The sequence below is a fragment of the Eubalaena glacialis genome, chromosome 2 (assembly GCF_028564815.1).
Source record: "Eubalaena glacialis isolate mEubGla1 chromosome 2, mEubGla1.1.hap2.+ XY, whole genome shotgun sequence".
In the NCBI taxonomy this organism is placed as follows: Eukaryota; Metazoa; Chordata; class Mammalia; order Artiodactyla; family Balaenidae; genus Eubalaena; species Eubalaena glacialis.
This window is the reverse complement of record NC_083717.1, coordinates 71465389-71485414: the sequence shown is the minus strand read 5'-3', so window position 1 is coordinate 71485414 and position 20026 is coordinate 71465389. Positions and strand designations below refer to the sequence as shown.

Sequence of the window (20026 nt, the reverse complement as noted above, 5' to 3'; positions counted from 1 at the left end):
GGCAAAACCCACCCAATTCTTGTTCTAGTGATGAAGGCATGTTGTATTCTTTTTTTTTTTTTTTTTTTTTCTGTTCAACTTCTGTAGAGAAAGTTGGAAAGGACCCCAATGGCTGTTCTTTAGGGGGAAAAAAGTCTCTCTCTGGCCTTCTGCAGACCCTAGTACTATTAATGAAGCCACACTGGGTTCACTATGCAGTTAACAGTTTACCAAGCAGTAGCAATTTGAATTCTGTGCTGGAATTGTCTGGTTTTCTTAACACCAAAATAAAATTGAAAGGTAGGAGGTGAAGAGCCTAAGGAGAAAAAAAAAAAAAAGTTTATCTTTCTGCCTTTTTATTTGAATGACAGCCTGAACACAGAGGAGTATGGATTGATTTTTCCACCTGGATAGATTGTGTGTGCATGCCTAAAGAAAAACATCAGGAGACGCAAGAGTTCAGGTTATGCAACCATTTTGTGTGCTGTGACAAAGTTTACAAGAACTTTACAAGTTTATGAGAAACCCACCTCAGCATCCAAAATATGCAGCTGGAGCCACATGAGTAAATGGCAGAGTAACTTGGAAACTTCTCCTTTTCATGGTTAGACTGTGAAAGACTCTCTTCAGTTCACGTGGTGGTGGTATAAGGTCTCTCTTTTATTTGTGGAGACACCCGGGAGGAAGTGTGGGAGAGACTTGGGGGTAGATGGCCGTCAGTTGCTCAGTGATGAATAGCATAATTTAAAGCCTAGTGGAAAATCTTAGCAGCTTGAGTACAAACTTGCCCAGGAGTAGCCTTTCAGTACTTTACAGCACTTTGCACTGACCCTGTAACTCTGGGACAGCTTGGCCTGAGGGAAGGTCCACATTTCTCAGCTGGTTTACTTCTACAGCCTAAATATCTGTACCCTCTTTTGGATGGTTGGGTTCATTGGCTCTCAATTTGTATAGTAGCTAAAGGATTCAGCGTTTTTGTTTTTCTAGGCAGGACACAGTCTCAATTATATAAGCTCAAAGTAGGATATATATAAAACTGGAGTCTTTCTCTGCCAGGATTTTTAGGAGGCTTTGGCCTTGCAGATGTTTGGAATGGAGTAGGGGTGGGGGGGTGGTGTTTGCTTGCTACAGCTAATCTGGAGAAAGAAAACTAGGTGTCCCTTTTTTTCTTTTTAAGCTGGCAGTTTACAGAAACCCGTTTTTTCCTAGGGAGTAGGTATAAAAAATTGACTATAAAGATTGCTTTTACAAATAATTACAAAGTTATGGCTTTTTATGAGTTATAACCCTAATCTCTTTTCATTTTAACTACTGTCTCTACTGAAGTCCATTTATGTGGATTTCATTTTGTTTGGTAAGTTTTTTTGTTTGTTTGTTTTTGTTTTTTAATGCTTTTGCTAGAGCTCCTAGCCAAGATAGAGACAGTATTGGGGTTGTTCTCTTGCCCAGTTAGACAAGGCCAGTAAAAAAGCAAGCATCTATTAAACTAGAGAAATCAGCTAACTTCAGTTTATTAGTCCTCGGAGGGCAGGAAAGAAAGTCCTGTGATGAAGGATTTTTTTTCCTTGAGATTCAAGTAGCAAGTGCACATCTGCTGTTCTCAGCTTCTGTGAATGTGTTGGGAGGGAGGTGATCCATATCACAGGCTCCAGCAGCATCAAGGAATCTAGCATGTGGAGGGCTTTCTAATTCTCTCATGCAGAGAAGAAAGAACATAGCCACAGTGCCATCCTCTGACACAAAGGAACTTGTGTAAATGTGTGTCCATTTATGTGTGTGCACATAATGTGGATTAATTCATACGGTGAAACCTGGTAGACTGATCAGATTTCTGTTGTGACAATGAAGAGTCTAGAAAGAAAACCTAGTAAATATTGTACCCTGACTTGGAGTCAGGTAGATAAGGTGGGGCAGAGAGGGCAACTGAGAATGTGTAGATGTGTCACAGGAAGGGAGTGAGATGTTGGGACAAGGGGCAAAAAATGTCAATACATAAGATTTGAGGAGCGTCTGGAGCTGTGCTGTCTAATATAGTAGCCACTAGCCACATGTGATTATTTAAATTAAGTGAAATTAAGATTCAGTTCTTCAGTCACAGTACCATATTTCAGGTGTTCACATAACTACATGTAACTAGTGACTTCTGAATTGGACAGCTCAAGTATAGAATATTTCCATCATTGCAAAAAGTTCTATCAGACAGTGCTTGTTCAGAGCAGGGGTCAGCACACTTTTTCTGTAAAGGGCCAGACAGCAACTATTTTAGGCTTTCCAGGCCATATGGTCCCTGTTACAACTATTTAACTCTGCTGTTGCAGTGCAAGTGAAATGAATCCATAGATAATATGTAGGTGAATGAGCACGGCTATGAGCCAGTAAAACTTTTTTTATAGACACTGAAATTTGAATTAATATATTAATATAATTTTCACATCACAAAATAGTCTTCTTTTGATTATTTTTCAGCCATCCAAAAACGTAAAAGCCATTCTTATTCTTAGTTCATGGGACATACCAAAACAGGCACTGCACCTGATTTGACCTGTGGGCCATATTTTGCCAAACCCTGGTTGAGAGGAATAAGAAGTCAAAACTTAAGATTCTTTTACTGTATAGGACATCAATTGCTTGAAAATTTTTAATGGTTCTTCTAGGCGTGAAAAATTTCTGTCTAAAAATAGGAGTTCACTGTAGGAATGTTTGCTTTGTTCCCCATTTTTGCAGTCCAGTCTTTTTCAGTGGTAGAGTCATGCTCTTCAGTAGGAGATGACTACTCAAGTGTTAACCTTTAATTCATACCTAAGTCTCTAAACCCTTCTCTTTGTCTACCTGCAAGTAGCTGAATCCTCACTTGTGACATCGTCCAGTACAGATTAGAGGTTTTCTGTCACCTGGGGTCAGTTTTGTTCTTGTACGGTCCTAGAACAAGCTGAATATGGGTGGATCAAGGGGAGATTATTTTTCCTAGGCCAGATAGGCTTAGTGTTCATCTTTAGCCATCACCCCCTGACACACACACACGCACACACACCTTTTGCATGTGTATTTGGAGATATAAAGGGATTTTATGACCTGGCTCTATCCCCAAGTCACATACTCTCTTGAGTGGCACTGTTGAAGGATGCCTCAGGGTAAGGGAAAGGAAAGATAAAAACTGCAGAGCTGGGAATTCCCTGGCGGTCCAGTGGTTAGGACTCTGCACTTCCACTGCAGGGGGCACAGGTTTGATCCCTGGTCAGGGAACTAAGATCACACATGCTGCTCAGCCAAAAAAAACCCTGCAGAGCTAAGATGGTCAAGGACATAATTGAGACTAAGACTTGAGAATTAAGATAAATTTCTTTTCGCAAGGGAAGGGGGTGGACGTTTTAGGGAAGAGGTGGTGAAAAGTATAAGTTTCATGAGTGAGAGGTGAGTGGGAGGGTTCACTTAAACAAGGACAGGATGCCTACTAGATAGTGTGCTGGGCAATCAGATGAATGGCAGATAAGATAAAAGTTACAATAGTTAGAATGGTGGGTTGGAAAAGAACCGTAGGACTTTTAGATAATAAAAGGCAACAAGATTTGGTGATATGGGGTGGTGAGGTGAAAAGTGATATTAGAAGGATTAGAAATGGGTACTTTTAAGAGGAAAACTAGTGGTAATCCTACAAAAGAAATTGGAGAACAAAGGATAAAAAATTAGGGGATTGATACTTTGCTGAACCAAGGGATAAAATGGGTGAAACACGATGAGCCGTGCTTGCTCTTCTGTTCTTTGTGGATGTTCACGTTCAGACCCCGTGTGACCCTTTCCTCTCCCCACGGTTGGACACCTATAGAATTGGTGTCTTCCGCATTTAAGGTATGATACTTCCCCAGAGACCTCTCTGCGAGGAAGTCTGGTCCAGCGAGAGGTCTTTCCACGAGGAGAGAGCGTTAGGTTCGAGCTCTCCAATCCAGGTTTCTTCGAGTTTATCTCTGTTTTAACCGGCTCGCCGGGTTTTCCAGCATTCCCAGAGCTCCGAGTCTCTAATCCGGGCTCCGAGTCTCTAATCCGGGCTCCGTGTGACCGCGCGTTCCGAGACCCAGGATTTGGTTCCTCCATCCAGGTTCCGGGTTTCCCCTGCGCTCTACCGCTCCAGACTGCACACCAACCCGGGATCCGGATCCGAGGGCCCGGTAGTCCAGTGTCCGGGTCTTGCGGGCGGCCCTGGTTGTCCCGGATCGCGGCGGCGGCGGCGGTGGTGGCGGCGGCGGAGGGACCCACGGCCCCGGACACAGCGGCACCGGCGGGCGGGGCGGAGCGGCGCGAGGAGGGGGCGGAGAGCCGGAGACGAGGCGGGGTGGGGTGGGGGGGAGGGGCCGCGTGAACGGATGGCGGCCTGGGGCCCGTAGCAGCGGCGGCTCGACGGCCCGGGGCCCGGGCGGGCGGAGGTGGCGGCTCCCGGGACCGGCCGCGCGGTGAGTCCGGAGCTTTGTGTGGAGCCGGGGTTGGGGGAGGAAAGAGGCGGCGGCGCCGAGGGGGCCAGGGGTAGCGGCGCCTGACAGAGGAAGTGGGGGTTGCGGGGCCGGGGCGGAGCGAGGGGAAGGTGTGTATGGCGCGGGTGGGGGGGGGGGTCGTTGCGCGGGTGGGGGAGGGGGCGTCGAGGGGCGCGGGGTGAAGTTCAAAGCGCGGCCAGGGCCGGTTCCGGCTGAGGGTAGGGGTGCCCGAGAGGGGATTAGGGTCTGGCCAGGTTGTGGGGACAGGCCAGAGAGTTTCAAAGGCGAGTCTGGGTATCTTGAGGGGGCCCAGAGCGACTGGAGCTAGTCAGGGAGTTAGGGGGGTTCAGGGCGAGGGTCTGGGAGCAGGACGTGTGCGCAGCCCAGGAGGGGGGAGCAAGGTGGCCGGGAGTGTGCAGTAAGTAGGTTGTGGGTGTGTACTCCTTCCAGTCTTCAGGTCACATTTACTCCTGTCCTTTTCTTCAAGATGGAGGGATTCCTGGGCCTGGCCTTAACTGCTATCCTAGTACCCCCGGGAGGGTTTGTGACCCTGTCCTGTTTGGAAAACCCATGCTGCCCTCTTTTCCCTTTATGTGTAATTACGGTTGGATCATCTCTGTGCTTTGCTCAGATTCTCCTTCCTCCCTCTGGGGTTGAGGAGGAGGAGACACATCTGACCAATTAATGTGTGTTTGTGAAACAGGCAGCAGCAAACAGTCATTTCAGGTTCTAGGAATTAGGCTCACACAGGGTGGAGAGATCAGAGCCCTTCAGGGGGAATATTTCTGAACAAATCACAGATGATTAAATTCTCTAAGAAACAGCTTCCATCCTAAATGAGAGTGGGAAAGATGGGGAAGAAAGCCTGTCTGTTTCCAGCCATGTGTCCAGAGCCCTAGGGGTTGAGGAGAGTCCCCAGTCCCCTACAGGCCTCTCTTTTCTGTATGAGGCTTTGCTCTGCAGCCTTGAGTTAATTTCACCCCTGCTGCTTTGTCTTGGGGGAGGGAGTGCTGGTTCAGGCTGTTGTGAGGAGATGACTGTTCTGCTGCTACACACAATAGTCGTGTCATTTTATCGGGACTGCTACCCCAGGGCTGAGAACTGCTGCTGCAGAGATAAACCGGTCCCTCTCACCCGCCTATTGTGTACACAGTGAAGGTCATAGGTTCAAGTCTTGTCTGAGAGCTTTGGATATGCTCCATCTCCCAGGCTCCTCAGTGCCATTTTCTTCCTTTTCCAGACTGGGGCTTGCCATTGGAGGAGGCCAGACAGAAAGGCTCTTCTTTTTGAGTGAGGAACAATGCAGAGCTCATTGGCACACATTTTTCAGAAGAATAGGGAATGCCAGCCATGTTGTGCCTGCCTCTTTGGCTAGCCTGTACTAAGTTGAGGAGGAAGAGTGGCTGGGAGACTCAACCCTGATGTTTGTGTCAGACTTTTAAGGAAGAAGACTCCAAGGGGAGGGTTTTACTCTTGTTTGAGCCAGCATATTTAATCCTTTTTATAGAGATGGGACACACACAAAGATTTTTGTTGATTCGTTTAGGAATACCACTAAAAACCTGTGCAGGGTTAAGATAGGGAGTCAAGGACCAAGTACCTTTTTAATGGTGACTTCCTGGTCAGAATAATTGCACAACAAAAAAGCCACAGAATTTGCCTATCTGGGCAAGGGCTGGGGAAACGAAACAACTTTCCTTTTTATCTTTATTTTCATTCTGATGAAAGGAGGTGACTTGTTCATTGTGTAGAAAATCCATATGTGTTTCTGTGTTAGGGAGAAGTTTGCCAGAGAGATGAACATTAAAAAAAAAAAAATCTTTTGAGATCTTGGGAGTTACTAATGAGAGAAGGATGAGAACAAGCTAGAAGGAAACCTGTCCTTGCATTTACCTCATAGAAGTGCCCAAATAGTATTTAGGTACTATTAGTTGCGTAAAGAACTATTGGGGGCTAGAAATGAGGTTTTCCTTTAGGACATTAAAGAAAACTTTTCTTTAAAAAGAGATTAGAAATCAAGCTCATTGTGGGAGGACAGTTGTACACAATATACACTGTACACAACAGCCAGCCATTTCCTATAGAGTGTTGTTGAAGAGGAACTTTAGCCTTTGGTTGTGGTAAAGGTCTTTCTGAGGCCCTAAGTCTGACCACGTTGCCTCCCTTTTCTCTTTCAATGAGTTTCTTAAAAATGATGGCTTGCCACTTAGGTGTTGGGCTTTGTTAGGAGGGAACAGGTTGTTCTGACCTTTATGTTTCTTGATGACAGAACTGTCTTAAGGTCTTACTAGAGGTGTTGTCTGTCTTTAGACTGTTTCCAGTTATATGTCTTAGGTCTCTGAGTGAAGTCTCAGCTAAACTGAGTCCAAAGCTTTTTGCTCTTGGGCTGTTGGCATTCATTTCTTAATCCTGTCAGGTGACAGTGAAGGCAGAAGCCTCAGATTAAATTTGCCCTGATTAGATTTAGTGGTTTCAGAATTGGGCCCTTGCCACAAGGAGTCTTATAAGTCTTCTGACTGTGACCATATTTCAGAGAGCACTTTGGATTTTTTTCCCCCAGCCTCTTGTTAGAAAATGTTTCCTTGTGAGAGGTCTAGATAGCTGGACAGATTATTGCTTATTTTGTGTGAGGATATGGAAGCATAATTTTGGCTCCTGGTAGTAATTATGTTGCAATTAGCATATAGCAACTAAATGACTGGAACAGGATAATTTGTTGAGGGGTTTACTGATTGCTCTGTCAAGTGGAAGTGCCACTCCTTACTTATTTGACTCAGAACACTACTGCCTGGGCCCAGCCGTGGAGACTTAACAAGTACAGGAATGATGTGTGGTCTCTAGAAGTTCACACTCTGTTTTCTCTCTCATCACTGCCAGGTACTATAGAACCTTCTAGTGCCACTTTTTCCTGCTCCATAGGTAACTAAGCAGTTGTTATTTCCCTTGTGGAAACTGGTCATGGATGGGAATACTGCCAGACAGATGGGGCCACTCTGAGATGAGGCAGCCTTATGTTGTGTGGCAAATTTTCTTTTAAGCAGCTGAATTCTCTCTTCTGACTGATTTTTAAAAATCAGATTCCTTTAAAAAAAAAAAAGAAACCCTGCAAAATACAAAATCACGTAATGTACTAAATATGCCTTCGTGATATCTCATAAAAGTTGGCTATGACAGACAAAATGAAGAGAGGCGATGCTGATTGGCAGGTTCTGGGCCCACTAAGTGTCAGTGAAGGACTGTTTTCACTAAGGAACAGGTAATTCACCAAAGCACCTGCCTAGCTGGGCATGTGGAATTGGCAGCAGCTGTGCAGTTGCAGAGGGATTATTGAGCAGGTGGTTAAAGAATCACATGCCACAGTAACAAGAAAATACTTGGTCCTCCGTGGTTTAGGTTCAGTTCATATGTGTGAAATTCTTCTTTGTTTCACGTTTCTTAATGCCTGATACTGGTTTGTTAGTGAGAGGATAATGGAATAGAGAAAAGAGATTCTTCCTTCTCTCTGTGTTTCTTTTAGATTACTGAGTAGCTTGCCTTAGACATGGTCCTAGACGGCCCTATTGTATTTCTGTGAGTTCTGGCTTTATGCCCTATGAATGGGAAGGGAATAATGGTAATTCAGTGTTTCTAGCACTTATTAGGGGGATAGGGAAGGAGAAAATTCTTTGCTTTTAGGGTGGTGAAAAGGATTTAGCTGCTGGGAGGATACCCAGGTGCAAAGGATGTAATTGACTTTTTGTGTTAAGTCTACCTGACATCTTGCTCAAGACTTTCACATGTGTTTTTATTTTATGAATGTAATTCTCCACATGAAGTTTGCACCTCTTCTGTTGTTTTATTCCATTTTTAGTTTCTCCCAGCACCTTTATAACTCTTTTTTTCTGGCTTTGAGATTAACATCACTGTTAGAATCAAGTCATCATCAGAGGGCCAAATCATGCTAAGGAAGTATCTCAACTAAATGTTTATCTTAAAAACAAGTATAGCATTTCCTATAACTTGGAGGAGGACTTTCTATTTTGAGGTTTTCTGCAAATTCCCAGATTTTCCTTCTAGGTTATCATCATCTTCTGTTAATATTTTATTTTTCTTTCACATGTTCATGCCACTATAGTAGGCAGTGCCGAAGAGCCTAAAATTTATAAACAAGCAACTTGGTGTTTATTTTGTGACTTCTTTAGTGTCCTCCAGTGATTTTCTGTGTTGGGCTGACAAGCTGTGTGCTTGAAACACGCACGCACACACATACACACAATCTAATTGAATTCACAGGGTATTAATTAACAGTTGATTGACAGCAAAGAAGTGACTTTAACTGTTTTGGAGTTCAGAAATCCCTCTTCCAAGTGAAGTGAAGGATCTGTCAGAGAGATTGAGACAGAGATTTAGGTAGATGGCTGGCTGGATGGATGGATAGATAGATTGAGTTTTTTGATTGATTTAGGGGAAAGGGAGGCAAACAGTGTGACTGAGGCCAGGGCCAGTGGACCACTACAGAGACAGGGACATTTGCAAGAATCTGTTTAAACCTAGTTTGCAACCTAGCTTTAAGTAGGAGCCTAGCAGTCATTTGTATAATACTCACTTCTGGGAAAAAATATAAACTTCTTTATTTCCCCATATGAAGCCATCGCAGCTGTTTGTTTTAAACTGTTCACAAACCACCATGTATTTTCCTAGCATTCTCAGTAGTTTGCTTCCTCATGTTTTTCTCCCTCCCCCATCTCCCATCCACATTCTCTGCTCTGAAGACTTCCCTAGCAGCCTGGAAACACTCTAATTACTGTAGCTATTATAGTCACAACCCAGATCTTCCACCTCCTTCCCACTCACCCCTTTCTATCTTCCTTCCCCCTCCCCTTGCTCTAGCAGCAGGAGTTGAACTGCAGTCTCATGAGCACAGTCAGATCTATGAATGAGCTTTATATCTTGTCAAGGCAGAACTCCAGATCCAACAGGGCTGATTTTTCATGGTTCTCTTGCTGTTTGTTCTTGGATCAGAGTCCCAGAAATAAGAGATGGCAAATACCTATTAGGTCATATCTAATCCATCACTCAGGAGCAAACCTGCGATCTTTCTCTTGTCTCTGTGAGAATTTTTTCCTTCTTTCTTTTGCAGGTGAGAGCTGTCTGATGCCAGGCAGGCTCTGAAATTGCCTTCTTTTTATTGTGCTCTCTGGTCATTAGTGTCAGGCCAGCTTTGCTCCCTTGGATTTTTATTCTTATCCCATTTTCAGGATTACTTGCTCCCAGCCAAATCTCCACCCTCTTCAACTTCAGTCCTCTCTTCTTCTTTTTTTTTTTTAAATTAATTAATTTATTTCTTTTTGGCTGAGTTGGGTCTTTGTTGCTGTGCACAGGCTTCGGCGAGCAGGGGCTACTCTTTGTTGCCGTGCACGGGCTTCTCATTGCGGTAGCTTCTCTTGTTGCGGAGCACGGGCTCTAGGCACGCGGGCTTCGTTAGTTGCAGCATGCGGGCTCAGTAGTTGTGGCTCCCGGGCTCTAGAGCGCAGGCTCAGTAGTTGTGGCGCACGGGCTTAGTTGCCCCGCAGCATGTGGGATCCTCCTGGACCAGGGCTCAAACCCGTGTCCCCTGCATTGGCAGGCAGACTCTTAACCACTGCGCCACCAGGGAAGACCCCCAGTCCTCTCCTCTTGATTGTTGGCACCACATTTGTGGGTTCCTTTTGTACCATCAAGTTATCTATGCCAGAAGTTACCACTTTTCAGACCTTTGCCACAAGAGTCACTGTGGCATTCTCTTAAGGAGTTGCATTTGATGGAGCACAGGACACAAATCCCAGCAGGTGGTAATTAATAAAATGGCTCAGAAAATATGTGCGAGGTTGTGCCCTTAAGAAAGCCCTGTACTGTATGAACAAATGCTCCTTCTTTCTGTTTGAATTGGGGTACTTCCTATTCTAACCCTTTGTTCTCTTTAGATGGATGAATTTTATTTTTGTGTGGCTTAGTTACAGTTAGTTATTTTCTGATTTAATAGTATAAAATGTTTATTTGCTAATATAGCTTTTCAAAGCATAGAGGAAAAAGCACAGAATTGCGAGTCATAAAACCCAGGTCCTGATCACTGTTTTGCCTCTGACTAGCCGTGCCTTGTGCTAGTCACTCCTATGTTTTCACTTTCCTTATCTGTAAAGTGAGCATATTAGACATGATCATCTCTAAAGGTTCCATATAGTGTTGAATTTTATGCTATCAAGATTATGATGAAAGAATGGGACAAAAATGGTTGATGGTTGACGTAAGTGAGCAGTTTTTTATTATTGTGTCGGTATTCAGAAGGGCAAATAAGTGCAGCCTGAGTTCCCGGGGGCTTGACTTTCACTCCTCTTTGATATGTTTATAAAGTTTATGCTGTGCTTATTTTTTTTATGAAGTTATCTTCTTTTGGAGAGTCTTGTACCTTCATTCTGCAGGTTCACCAGTTTGTCAAATATACCTTTTTCTAGCCTTCTCAAGCCATAGGAGTGGGGATCAGAAAGCTGTAGAAAAAGAACCTCAGCTTGGGAGAAAGAAATCAAACCTGAAAGGATTTGCCCGATATCATTAAGAAGTAATTTTGTGTATTCAGTCAGGAATCTAAGATCTTTAAATCTCTTATATCTGAAATCTTGAGCCAAGGGACTGATTTTGGAGGTGGGTTGGGCATTTTTCCATTTTTGTCCAGTTAGTGGAAAACCTACTTTGAATTAACTTCTTGGGATTGAATAAGAGTTGCCCACTGTTTTGTTTACAAAATAAAAGTGTTATTTTTAATGCTCAAAATGCAAAATCTGGCAGTTTGACCAACAAGGGGGATCTCTGAAATACCCCCTAAAAGGGACTGAGCAAATTAAAGCTGATGGGTGACTTTAGGAACTTTGAAAGTGGTAGTACAGTTGACCCTTGAACAACACAGGGATTGGGGCACCTCCCCCCCTCCCCCAGGGAAGTAAAAAATCCTCATATAACTTTACAGTTGACCTTCCAGTATCCAAGGTTCCAACCAACTGCAGGTTATGTATACTGTAGTACATATTTATTGGAAAAAATCCAGATATAAGTGGACCTAAATTACAGTTCAAACCCATGTTGTTCAAGGGTTAACTGTGATGTTGGAAAATCTTCGCTTTCAAGCAGTTTAAAGGAATAAAATTTTATAACCTAGTTGTTAATTCCCCACGTTAGGATTTTTATCAGCATTTCCCAGTTGGTTTTTGGATTTGGAACTTCCAATAGCGGCTATTTATTGAATGTTAAGAAGATGATGGTCTTTTAGTCTTTCTTTCTTTTTGGGGAATGTGTTTAACATGGCAAAATCACATGTTTAATCTACCTTTGAACACTGGAAGAAGCATTCACTGTTCTTAAATTTGTACTTAAAACATCCATCCGTCTGTAATAGAAAAATTCAGTGGGAGGAACTATTGTTTATTTTGGACTCATAAAAAGTCCTGGGAGTGTTTTGCTTTATTCCCAGCCATCTGTAGCACATTACTAATTTTCAGGTAATCTAAAGGTTATTTTGAGAAGTGTTCCACGTGAATGAGATTTTTTAAAGATTTGTATTAGAAATATAAGTGGCTTTTGTAGATAGATTTTTTTTTTTTAAGTGTCAAGTGAAGGGTTTTGAATTGAAAGGTGACCAGAGTAGGTGCCATGCAACCCTTGGAAATCAAACCACACCATGATTGAAATCCAGGTCTGGCAGTTAGGCCACATTGCCTGCTGGTACTGCATTGCATGCTGATACAACATTGCATGTTGGTACCTGTAGTTTCTTAGGCTGCAGTTCAGTATTTATAGAGTAAGGCAGCAGTGTCTGCTCTATTCTATGTACAGAGTAAAGCCAGAGGCCTTTTGGTATGTTATCAGAGTGTTCCTAGTAACATTCCTAGGTAAGCACTTTGGGTTTGGTTAAGATGAACTTTTATTCATGTGAGCAGAAGTGAATGTTCAAGAATGTCCCTTGTAAACTTCAGTTGCAAATTCTGAGGTTTGGTGTGAAACTCAGCAAGAATGGTATCAGAAATGGAACTATAGAGAAATTGGAATTGTGAGGCTCATGGGGTCTGTGAATCTGAAAGGTATAGTGGGAAGGGGGAAATTTTTTTTCTACTTGGTATTTGCTTTTGAATGTACCTCCAGTCCATCATTTCTGAAACTTGCTTCCCCTTTTCTCCCCTAAGCATTACAGTTCTTCCAGTTGCCATGGCACAAAACTTTGGGTTCATATTTGGTTCCTTTTTCTTCCTTACCACCTCATCTAATCATTCACCAAGTTTGAATCATTCTAGATACTTTATCATTTAGCTTCACCTTTTCACCTGACCTAGTTCAGGCCTTTCATCTGTATATTATTGTAGTAACCTCATGGTTAATGCTTCTTTCTGTATTACATACTACATACTACTGCAATATTATTATAGTTTTTATTTATTTAGTTAGTTAATACAGGCATCCCTTGTCTTACTGTGCTTCGCGGATACTGCATATTTTACAAATTAAAGGTTTGTGGCAAGCCTGTGTCGAGCAAGTCTATTGGCACCATTTTTCCAGCAACATTTGTTCACTTCGTGTCTCTGTGTCACAATATTTCTCTAATTCTTACAGTATTTTAAACTTTTTCATTATTATTATATTTGTTAAGGTGATCTGTGATCAGTGATCTTTGATGTTACTACTGTGACTTGCTGAAGGCTCAGATGATGCTTAGCATTTTAAAATTAAGGTATGTACTTTATTTTTTAAGACATAATGCTATTGCACACTTAATAGACTACAGTATATAATAAACATAACTTTTACATGCACTGGGAAACCAAAAATTTGTGTGACTTGCTTTACTGTGATATTTGCTTTATTGTGGTGGTCTGGAACCGAACCTGTAATATCCCCAAGGTATGCCTGTATTTATTGAGCACTTATGTGCCAGGCCAGACATCATCTCTGTCCTTTCAGGACTTATACATCTAGTTGAGGAAACTAGCAATCATTTAATGAATGTATGATTATGAGCTGAAGTGCTCTGAAAGGAAAGAATTTGTTTCTAGAAGAATATGTAACAAGGAATCCCAGTGTAGACTTTTAAAAACACAGTTCTGATTATTTCACTTCTTGCTGAAAACTTTTAATGACTCCTTACTGCCTATATAGGCCAGTACTCAAGATCTTCCATAACCTGACCAACCCTGGCCTTCAGTCTTATTTCTTTCTCACTGTTTTTCCAGCCATTCCTTCCGCTTACCCTGCATTTTTCAGTCTCAACACCTTAGTTTTTTTCTTTTCTTTTTTGTTGGAATGCCCTTCCCTGCTCCAAGGCATTCAGCTTTAAATCTGACCCTTCCTTCAACCTACCAAAAAATTTCATCTCCCTCCTGAAGACTTTCTTAACTTTCTTCTTCCCAGCCACCTATATCTCCAGAATCGATTTTGTATTCCTCTGTATCTCTTTAACTCTTTGCTAGGATCTCTGTTATAGCACTGTATCACACCTTGTCTTTAATCATATGTGAATATATTTTTTTCCCTACCTCATTCTAAACTCCTAAGAGACCTGAGTCTCCTGTTTCCCATGGCTTCCACCCCAGTGCTTTGAATATAACTTTATGTGTAATGCTTGCAGAATTGAATTGGAATTTGATTTTTGAAAACAGAAACTTCTTGTGATTTTTTTTTTTAGACCTTCTTTTATGTTAAGGTAACTTCCATTTAACACATTTTATCCCAAACTGAATAACCTAGGAACAAGGCACAGACTGTGAAAGCCTTTAGAAATCCTTCAGACTCAAGGACAAGCATTTGTGCCCTTTAGTGCCTGCAGCAGTACTGTGGTCCCATATATCCTAGCTGATGGAAGACTTGAGGGGAGGGGGAGAGGTAGTAGTACATGGCAGACAGAAGCAATGTAGGTCGGTCACGGGAACCAGACTGATTCTGTTAGAGGAATATAGGCATGGTTGGGCCCTCTGGGTATTGTTGACCTCCAAGAGGTCTTTTTAGTTTTTCTTATTTACTTCTTTCGTTCCATAAATATTTATTGGATTCCCGCTATATGTGAGGTCCTGTCCTAGCTGCTTAGGATCTATCAGTGAACAAAATAGACAAAAAAATCCCAACCCCATGGATCTTGTCTTTTAACAAAAGGAAATATAAATAAGCATAATAAATAATTATATAGTATAAAGAGGGTGATAAGTAATGTGGGAAAAAATAGAACAGAGTAAGGGAGATTAGGAGTATGGAGGAAGGATAGGTGGGGGAGGTAGGAAGGTTGCAGCTTTAAATAAGATGGTCAGAGTAGACATCTTTGAGAATTGTGGTGCTAGTGTGTTACTGGTTTGTTAGGCACTTCCCTGAGGGTGCTGAATACTCTTCTGCCCAGAAGAGAGATAGAGGCACTGTCTGCAGTTGTTCCAAAGGGTCTAGCTGACAGTGAGGTGGAAAAATGTTCTTTTTTCTTGGCTGCTTCCCTGGCTGGCATTCCTGGAAGTTAATCATGGTGAAAACTGCAGTCATGTCTGGAAGACACCAAGGGTAGAACTGGAGGCCTTGTAGCCAGTTCCCTGAGGAGTGGGATTTGCTCTTCTGTTGATTGGCCCTTGGGTGCCTAGAGTAATGGGTGAGTTAGGCCTCTGAGTTTTCTCCTTCCTCAGAGGGAAAAGCCCATTATCATGACCTTCCCTCTTTCTAGTGAGACCTCAGCAACTTTGTTTGGGGTAGCTCTTTAAAAATAAGTTTTCAGGGACTGTACACTTTGCTCCCAGCCTAAAAATTAAATTTTAAGGTTTGTGGTATTTCGACTTCCTCTCAATGCATAGGTAGCTATGTTCTGGAAGTCTCAGTACCTAATTCATTAGCCTGAGGATGAAGATGTCTTATGATGTCTAGACGCTCTCTTGTTTGACTTGTGTTTTGTAAATTTTCTTATAGTTTCCTTGCTTGCTCTTTACTAACCCTTCTACTTCATTATTTTTCCTGTTGCCTCTTCCCTTTTTCTTTACATTAAGCTGATAGGAAACAGAAATCCCTTAGGCTAGACTGCCATTTTAGTAATTGGCTGGAAGCTAAAATTCCTACCTAATGTATAAGAGATGTCTTATTTCTGTCCTTGGGTTATGTAGAATGCAGCTTGTGGACATCAAGCTCTCAGCACGTTTGTTATATTGTATGCTATTTGAGGTAGCTGAGAGGTGCAGGATACCTGTACACTCTATTTTTAGTTATTTATATCATCAGCTTTTGCAGTTGCAGTGCACACGGAGACCTATTGGCCATTCTGAAAAAATGTGCTATTTTTGATATAAAATTTTAGAATAAAGATTCTCAATGAACTTGGGGTCGATGCTAAGAAAAATCTGTTAACTTTTAGGCAGATGTGGTTCTAATGTTAGGTGAGCCTCTAGGCAGATTTCACATTGCTTTTCTTTGTCAGGATTTGCTGCATATCAGACTTGAAGTCATACGTTCTCACCACATACATTCAAGTGGTACAATAACATATTACCGATATTGTGAACTTTAAAACCAGTGGCTGTTAATTCAAGTGTGTGTTGTTTTTTTCTCTAGTGATTAAAAGGGTTTCAGTTTAACTGACCAAGTTGTTTGCTTTATTAGTAAAAATGCTTTAACGTTGCTTAGTTTGCTAGTGATAATTGCTTTTTTTAGTAGTATTGTTTCTGTGGTTTGTATTAGTAGGCCCTTCCAGTCCTAACAGAGCTAGAAATCCTGGCAGTGTGGATTTCAGATGAGTTCCATAACACTCTCTGACAAAGAGGGAAATGCAGGACAGTGTCTGGTAGTACTCTTTTTCTTATGGAGCCTTCCTATAAGAAAGAAATTCAGTTTGAACAAGATTACATTGGGGTAGGTAATATAACAGTGACATTTTCTTCCAACAACAAGTCTATAATATATTTTACCTGAATTTGTGATCTGAAGCATTAGATTTGTTTTAAAGTGTTACATAAACATGATGAGTGCCATTTCTGTCATACTCATATAATTTTTTTCCCTTCTCCTTTCTTGGTAGGCAAAATAATGATACAGTGGTTTAATTCACATCTCAGATACTTGATGGAAGGAAACTAATCGTTGAAATGTGGTGCTGCTAGGCTCTGCACTTCATAGGAATGATACAGGTTGCAAGGGATTAAATTTTTATAAGGATCGAAATCCTTACTTAAATAAGAATGTCACAGTCCTAATCAAAATAATGTGGCTGAGTTGAAACTGTTAATGGAGATTGGAGAAGCTGCAGAATTAGGCCAGATAATAATAATGTGGGGTTTATTTACTTATACATAGATTGGTTAAATACTTTATTGACAGCAAATGTGAAGATGTGGTTTTGAGTAAGATAAACTACTTCACACAGTTGGCAGTTTTAGATCCCATAAAGCAAAGAAATAACCTGGATTTTGCTTTGAGGAACAAACAAGAATTGATAAACGTTTCTGTAGGTCAACACTATTTAATAGTAATCATAATCTTGATTAAGCTCAACATTCTTCAGGGAGAGCAGGAATAAAATCTATCATATGGGGATTCATTTTTAAGAAATTGAGCTGCGATCAAGTATGTACAGTAGGAAAAGTGGAAAGATTTTAAAAAACAACCCACCGGAAGTTTAAAGACTTAAAAGCCATTTTATTAGAAAGCAAGGGATCGAAAGGACCGTGCAAAACAGATGGTCACTTGGCATAGTCTCAGAGGTTGTGGAGAGGAGAAAAGCATCTTTAAAAAAAATTTTTAAACATTTTCAATCAAGACCAAGGAAGCCCACAGAGTGATGGTGGTTAGTCACACGTGCTGCCTAGAAATTAGGTGAAAGAAAAGAAGATGAATTAGTTAAGCTCTTTGCTCAACTGATGGTAAGAGTTTATGTTTGTTTTTGCTTTTTTAAGAAGACATGTTAAAAATGGAAAGGCAACTAGAAAATTGTAAGACTGCTTGATCATGATGTGAAAGATCCATTCAGGGACGAAGACGTTGGAGAATTTCCACTTCTGTTTTTCCCGCTTCCCAAGCAGTTTAAAGCTTCTGGTCAAATGATGATAAATGCTTAACTTAAAAAAAAAATTAGGACACGAATTAATCTTTTTTAATGCATAGAAAGCATGGAAAAATGTACAGAAGTCCCTGGAGTTATCCCAGAAATGGTAATATTTATTTAGTCTTTCCAATACATTTTTTTCCTAGCTGCCTAGGCTTTTCTTGATCATATCAGTAAATTTGATGAGATTAAATCTATCTACCCAAGAATTGAGAAAGAATTCAAGGATAAACTGTAACTCTTAGTGAAAGTATATCACTTCATGTTTTAAGTGGCATGGTCATTACACTAAGGGACTGGTGTAGATATGTGGTTCTGTCCATAGAAGGGTTTGGAGGTGGAGGGAATAAAATCTATATTAGAAAATTGAAAAATGTAAATTAAAGATTGAGATGACATGGTATCATTCATATCATTTACTGGGGCCAGGGCGATGGGTTAGTTTATATAAGGAGAAGTCACATATGACAAATCATTGACAGTTGTGTGTGGACAGAGTTGTTACCAGTGGACATTGTTTAGTTTTTTTTTTTTATATATTTATTTATTTGGCTGTGCCGGGTCTTAGTTGCGGCATGCGGGATCGTCGTTGCCATGTGCGGGATCTTCGTTGCAGCATGCGGGATATTTAGTTGCGGCACGCAGGATCTTTTAGTTGCAGCCTGCGGGATCTAGTTTCCTGACCAGGGATCGAACCCAGGCCCCTGCATTGGGAGCGCAGAGTCTTAACCACTGGACCAGCAGGGAAGTCCTGACATTGTTTAGTTTTAAAAGACTTTTTGTTAAAGTCAGGCCAAAGGCTATTTAAAAACTTTAGTCTTGGAATGGGAGAAAATGTTTTGTTGTGCATTAGCAAACTGACTTTCTGACAGTAAACACTTCTGTGTAGGTCCACAGTCCCTTCTCTGCAGTTCTAAAACCCCAAAGTTCTGAAAGCTGAAAGTTTTTTTGTAAGGTAGGCACAAACCTGACTTCAGCTAATGAGGCTATTTATAACCTTTTTTGGTTGTTGTTCTATTTCAAGTAAATATTTATCCATTTTGTTGTAAGAATATTAATGAGTTTCTTGTCAGGGTGCTGTTCCAGTTTCTACTGAGAGTATTAAACTGTGTATGGTACACTAATTATCTCAGCTTTTTATAGGTGAAATAACTGAGGCTCAAATAAGTGCAGTGACTTGCCCAAGATTCTTACACATCTAGGGGGGAGTAAAGAGTAGACTTGAGCTTTTGCTACCTCCTCCTTTGTTTTGTTTTGTTTTGTTTTGTTTTGTTTTGTTTCCATTGTACTGTGCTGGTTTCTCATGACTTTACCTCCAGAAACCATCTTGATAAGTTCTTCTAGGTGGAAGGGTTTAAGCAGTGACACTCATTTTATTTGACATTTTAATAAATGTTTTACAAAAGTGACATATTCAGGTTTTCTCATGACATTAAGCTCTTTCAAGTACTTAGGTTCGCAAATTGTTCAAGATTATACTTCTGAAATATCTTGGCTGTGTGTGGGGAATGAAAACTAGAAGATGAGCTTCAGTGTGCATAGTATTACATTTAAAAGAGGCAGAAAGTCCAGGGGACTTCCCTGGTGGTGCAGGGGTTAAGAATCCGCCTGCCAATGCAGGGGACACGGGTTCGATCCCTGGTCTGGGAAGATGCCACATGCCGCAGAGCAACTAAGCCTGTGCACCACAACTACTGAGCCTGCGCTCTAGAGCCCACGAGCCACAACTACCGAGTCCGCGCACCTAGAGCCGGTGCTCCGCAACAAGAGAAGCCACCGCAATGAGAAGCCCACGCACCGCAATGAAGAGTGACCCCCACTCGCCGCAACTGGAGAAAGCCTGCGCACAGCAACGAAGACCCAATGCAGCCAAAAAATAAATAAATAAATAAAAGAGGCAGAAAGTCCAAACCACTTTGTTAGCATGAGTAACTTCTAGCTAACAATTATAGCCCCCAAAGGAGACTAGAAATCTTGGTAAGCTATTCCTCAAAAAATTAGCTCCGTGTGCTGCCAGGGAAATGCTAGGCGTCATTAGGAAGAGGACTAAAGAAAGATAAAAATAAACTTCCCTCTATACAAAACCAAGGTTTGTCTTTGTTTGTGATACTCTGCGTTCTTTTCATCCCTAAGAAATACATACCAGAGCTGGTGACCAAATGAGACGAAGGCTTTAATGAAGACATGTAAAATGAAAAAAAAAAAATCTTCAGCTTTTAAAGACGGAGTATTGTCAAACCCTATCAGGCGATGAGAAGAACATATAGACTTGTTCACCAGTTCTTAGGATTCTGTATTGGATAGAGAGCACCTTTTCAAATTAGAGATGAATTTAGCTTAATTATTGGGTTGCTGTTATCAATAGTAAATAAATAAAATTTGTTAACACTAGAGGTAGTAGAAATTTAAAAAAGGGTCTAGAAGGTTTTCTTGTGTTTTTTTAAAATTAAAACTTCTTATTTTAAGATAACTGTAGGAGTCTCATGCAGTTGTAAGCATAATACAAAGGAATCCCTTGTACCCTTTACCC

General features: G+C 41.4%; 1 protein-coding gene across 2 annotated transcripts in view; it reads left to right on the top strand.

Moving 5' to 3' along the window:
• Positions 1–4334: 4334 nt before the first annotated feature.
• Positions 4335–20026, top strand: part of ZNF609 (zinc finger protein 609) — a 224085-nt gene continuing 208393 nt past the window's right edge. Inside the window, exons 1-2 of one of the 2 annotated variants that reach the window (XM_061180203.1) lie at positions 4335–4424; positions 13093–13173. The gene's annotated coding sequence lies outside the window, so the exon portion shown is untranslated. The remainder of the gene's footprint in view (positions 4425–13092; positions 13174–20026) is intronic. The other variant, XM_061180204.1, reaches the window with a different exon arrangement.